The following is a 6,000-nucleotide window of genomic DNA, read 5'->3' as shown; positions in this document are numbered from 1 at the left end:
AATGTAAATAAAATTTTGTTTTTGCAAGATGTCCACTTAAACTTGATTAAAAGCCAGGGAGAAAAAGTGTGTTTTTAAGGAGGATTTAAAAACTTCAAAAGATCCTGCAGATCGAATGTGCCAGGGCAGGTTATTCCAGAGCCTTGGGGCTGCTGCCACAAAGGCACGGTCCCCTTTGGTTTTGAGTCTGGTTTTAGGGGCGGCCAGTAGCAGCTGACTGGAGGATCTCAATGTTCTGGCAGGGGCGTGGATTTTAAGGAGCACAGTCAAATATTGAAGGGCTAGTCCATTAAGAGCTTTAAAAACAAACAATACAATTTTAAAATCTATTCTAAAAGCAACCGGGAGCCAGTGTAGTGAAGCAAGGACGGGAGTAATGTGGTCACGTTTGCGTGTGCCAGTAAGTAGACGGGCAGCTGCATTCTGAACCAGCTGCAGGCGGTGCAACAGTGAGTGGTCCAGGCCAACATACAATGAATTACAGTAATCCAGTCTGGTATTGATAAAAGCATGGATTACTGTCTCCAGATCTCGACGTGGCAGATACCCTTTTACTTTTGTTAAAATCCTTAAATGATAAAAACTGTTTTTTATGACCAAGCTAACCTGATGGTCGAGTTTCAGCCTGTCATCTAATGTCACCCCAAGATTTTTCACTGAAGAGCGAATGTTGGTCATGAACGGGCCCAGAAAGCCAGCTGGAAAATCTGCTGGACCACAACCGAACATTATGATTTCTGTCTTGCTTTCGTTTAGGTTAAGAAAGTTTGTTGTCATCCAGGATTTTACATCTTTTAGACAGTGAAGTCTTGTCGAGAAAAGGAGTGCGATTCATAATGCACTCTATATCACAGATTGTATATTATAAAAAGGACGAGATCTTGTTTTCCTCTCACAAAAATGTTGCTAAAATATCCCAGATACAGGTGCTGCCATCTGTTGAAGATCTGATTGATTTTATCCATTGAGCTTTTTTTTGACTTAATGCACCACTGAGCAACTTTCATAGGAATGAATGGGGCCCTGTTTGAAGTGCTGTATCCTCTTTATAAAACCATGGAGCTGCCATGTCATCATGTCTTTTAGTTTAGCATGTCAACATTACAGCTGAGGCTGATGGGAATGTCCTCATCTTTTCAGATATTTGATCATTAGTCAAAGCTAGAAACAAATGAAGATTTTGACCAGATGATGGCTTTGGTTGGAAAATCAGGGGAACTCTGAAAACCTATGACAATTTAAACGTATTACAACTTAGCCTGATGGAAACATGGAATAAATGTCTGTATACAAAATGAATGTCTTATATGGCAATCCATGTGGAAGATGTTGAGATATTTCAGCTTGATGGAAAGTTGGACCTGCCGGTGGCACGACAGGCGGAGCAAGAAATAGTCAATGTCAGTAGGTCGATCCTCTGAATTTCTATACAATTTTATGTCAATCCATCAAATAATACTTCAGTCTGGAACGCCACTTGCGTGATTAATAAGAAATACAACAGACTTGATGTGCCTTGACTTGAACTCCAACAACAGACAGACCAAAAGAAATCACAGGAATGAAACTGCCATCCCCTCGTATTATGTCAGCTTTCAAAAACGTACAAGAAAGTGCACCTCCTCACATTGCTTTCTGTCACCCTGATGAGTGACTCTTCAAACACCCCCGTGCCCTTGTTATGCTGCATTGTAAGCCTGCCATTCGAAGCCTTCACTCTTAATTTCCACACGCATTCATCAGGCACAATAACAAGGCTAATTTCAGGGTAAATAATTGTCACCTGCCCGTGTCCCTCGCAGTGGGTGTGTGTCGTGTCTTTAATGACTCCTCACTCTGCTTCCAAACACTGCAGACAAGAGGGAAAGTGGGAGAGCACATTCTTTGAAAGTGAAATCTGTCTTTCCTCCCTGCAGGTAAATGCGTCTGTGCTATGAGCATGCACATTTTTCAGATGATGATGATGAAAGAGCGCTTCAAGTCTGCTTGAAGATGAAAGAGATGTCTGTGCTCCTCTCTGGATTCATTACTCTCAATTCAGGTGTCTTTTACACACTCCTCTCCTCCACTATACCTTGCTTGTACCTTCCGGTCCTCACCCTCGCACCCCATTCGCTATTCTAATCCACCCCGCTCAGCTGTCAGATCCCGCTCGCCATGGCTCAGTGAAGTCATCTTCACCCCGAGACGTCTGCTAATACGATCACCATGATGCTCAAAGGACTTTGATGGGGAAATTGAGACAAATCGGTTGAATTTCACAGCCGTTGTTGTATTGCGCCGCCTCGCACTAACTGATATCCTCGTAGCGAATCTCATTGTCAACATTCAGGGATTCGCCAGACAAATGAACGCTTTGCAAAACTCATTTTCATACTAATACACTGAAGGTCACATCTGTTTGAATGCTTGTATTTTGGTTTGTTTCACACCTACAGATTTTTACAAAAAAAAAAAAAAAAAAAGTGTTATTTTCTTGCTTGACATCACAGATTTTCTGAAGATGGTCATGCTGGGTAAATTGGGCAAGGTTAGACGGGTCAGGCTGCATGTCGTGCTGTTTTTCTCTGTGCTTTGTTTTGCTTCCTTGTTTTGTTTTTTCGCCGAATTCCATCATTATATTTTCTGACTGACTTCATCAGATCTGGGTTGCCTTGTCTCTGTAGATTTCTTTCAAGCAGGCTTTTGTGATGAAGGGCTATACTGTATAAATAAATCTTCCAGCAAACGTCAAAACTAGTCGAGTAGTTTGCAGCTCATCGTGTAATTGTGTTGAATGTACAATATTTAACTAGGCACGTCACGGTTGTCTGGAGCAGAGAACAGATCTTCATGAAGGAGTAGGATTTCACCATGCAGGTAGAGAAGGATGGTGAAGAGAGAGATATAGGGAGTGAAAGCAATAAAGTATTTACTTGATTCTCTGTCTGTGGTGCGTGTTGTGCCATTGTGGCGATATGACAGATAGCGAAAACAAATTACAGGGAACAAGGCTTGGGAATGAGAGTCTACCTCGTGGTGTAACCCGACGCTGTTGCACTGTTAGTCATCTTGATTGAGCGTCTGACAGAGTTGATCACCTCGTCTCTCTCACTGACCATCCTCCTTATGTAGCCGACTCGTCTCCCAGCAGGTGAGGAGAGAAGAGAAGAGAAAAACAGAGGAGGAGCGAAGGCAGCGGCGGCTCAAAATACCAACATCTGCAGCAGCGTCTATTTCACGGATCGTAAAGCATCAAAGACATGCAGGATGTCAACGACAGGTCTGACCAGAGACGCCGCCCTCATAAATCCTCCACAAGATGATGGAGTGATTCAGGAGCGATATTCTAAAATCTGTGGCCTGTGCATCCCACTTGAAGTTTCTGATGAGACAAATGAAAGTCAAGGAAATAGGGTGTTTAGAGGAGTGATGGACTGTGTGACTGTCAGGAATAAAGCCCAAAAGTGCAAACATTTTTGCACTATTGTATAGAAACGTATATGGCATATACCACAATTTCAAAAAATTAAATTTCATGAACTGAAACCACTGTGAAAGGGTCAAAGCTCTTATATCAAAAAACAATGTGCTGTGGCAGTCACTGGCCAAAGCATACTCCGCTTTACCGACGATTTTACTCTAAATGGAACTATAAAGTACAAAATGAACATCATGATGCATTTAAGAAGACTTGAAACTAGCAATTAAGAACGTAAACTCGTTAGGAAAATGTCTGCTGATGTGATAAATCAATTGAGAAGTAGGGTCATTTTCTTATAGACTTCTATACAATCAGACTTTTTTTTCAGGCAGGAGTCGCCCCCTGCTGGACATTAGAAAGAATGCAGTTCAATGGCACTTTTACATTTTGGCCCAGAGGTAAGTCTGTAATTTGCTTTTTTCTTTCATTTTGATGGGCTTTACTCCTTTTCCAAAACTCTCTTTTCAACATCTTATTATTTAAGGTTTGTGTGTATACGAAATACAATGTTGTGAAACCATTCCAGGGTTGCCGTTCTAACACGTGATGACCGCTGCTTTTAACACATTGTTAAAAAGGTTTGGGTTCTAATAACTAACCACTAATTGATCTCTGGACACAGCTTTGTAGGTGACATATTTACGTATGAAAATGTATTTACAAGTTGACTGAAAATAATAAGGATGGCATACAAACAGCAGTCTCCTGAATTAAAGTCAAAGTCTTGGATCGCCTCACTTCCTCCTTGGTCGCGTCATAATGGATACAGTCACTAGAGGTCACCACTTAACAAAAAAAAGCCAAAATTAATAAGTAGTAAGCTGTGCCTGCTGGCTCACAATTACAAGACATACATGAATTATAATGTATAACTTTTTGTACATACAGATAGAACCTGAATGAAAAAACAAGATCAAGTGGAGGATTTTTTCTCTTTGGATCCACTAAAATGTGTAAAATACAAAAAGAAGGACTGTGTAAAAACGATTAATTACATTACACTTTTTGCCAAAAGACAAAAACAACAGAACAAAGGAATTTGTCAGTTTTGTCTCACTGTAGAATACTTGTTAAATCACACGTCTCCACCACATCCAACTCCCTGCATACTGTAGACCTCCAGTGGAGCATTGAGACAGTCCCAGGAAGTTACATAAACTGCTCCCAATAGACCCGTCAGTTTCTCCCCAAACCATAACACAGACTTGATAACTGAGATCACATAAGAACTTCTCACCCTTAAAATCATATTTGATACAGAGCATACATTCCTTACAGTGTTTAGTCGATTGGTATGTATTGAATTTATGTTTAGTAAGGGCTTAACAGAACAGTAAGGTTATGGATGCATTTATTCATGTAAGTGAAAATATTTATGGCCTAAAAAAATTATACCATTCATTATCTATTTTACTTTGAGTAATTAAATCCTTTGTTTAATGATAGTTGTTTGGTTTGTAATATATTTTTTGAAATCATGTTTTCCTTCTTCCATCTGTCCCTGTTGGATTGCCACCGATATATTTTTGGAAAGGCTTTCAGAGCTCTGTTCCCCCTTGTGTTTTGTTTTTAGTCACAGTAGCAATGTGGCTCCCTGGGATGGCAATGTCATTCTGTTGGTCTTCCACTTTGGTCCAGTCTGACAAATCACAACAGAGTGGTTTGTGGACGACCATTCTGAAGCTTGAATTTTGGCATTTTGGCATTTTATCTTGTTTCTTTGGAACCAGAAGTGAGGGAATTTGGATGAGATGGTGGAGCCGGGGAGGACGGTAGGTGCAAAGTGAACAACTGGACGCTGATAAAACATATTCAGGTGACCAAAATGTTAAAATTAACATTCATGTACTCCTAAAATCTGACTTCTTTTTGCAGCTTGTAGAGTCGCCCCCTGTTGGCCTTTAGAAAGAGTGCAGGCTTAAAAGGGACGTTGTCAGGCACTGACACAAGCTCTCTTGGAAGTAGTAATTATGACGAGATAAAATAAGGAATTAAGGTGATGTAACAAAGAGCTACAAAGTCAAACATGAGCAATTTGACCAAGACCAATGTCCAGAAGTTATTTTAACTTAGGTACCAAAGAAACCTTCCAGTTGTACTAAACTTATGTCACGTAACTGAAGTTAACTTTTGTACAAAACTAAAGTTATGTTTCAAACATACTTATTTTAAACTAACGTCTGCTGACGTGGTAAATCAATTGAGAAGTAGGGTCATTTTCTCATAGATTTCTATACAATCAGACTTCTTTTCCAGGCAGTGGAGTCGCCCCCTGCTGGCCATTAGAAAGAATGCAGGTTGAAGGCATTCCACATTTTGGCATCACTTTTCAGACCAAGAGGTTGCTGCTTGAATGGGTTGCCATGAAATTTTGTGGATATTTTGGTCCCAAGAGGATAAATCCCCCAGTCAAAACCCTAATCTCTTTCTCAACCTCACCAAACTGTCACCGACTTTGTGTTTAAAACTGCGACCGGTAACGTTGAGGTATAAGGACGTGTTGATCTCCTGCCAACCGTAGAAGCATTTAAATGAGC

The sequence above is a fragment of the Centropristis striata genome, chromosome 11, assembly GCF_030273125.1.
Source record: "Centropristis striata isolate RG_2023a ecotype Rhode Island chromosome 11, C.striata_1.0, whole genome shotgun sequence".
Taxonomy (NCBI): domain Eukaryota; kingdom Metazoa; phylum Chordata; class Actinopteri; order Perciformes; family Serranidae; genus Centropristis; species Centropristis striata.
Note: the sequence above shows the minus strand (reverse complement) of the source record.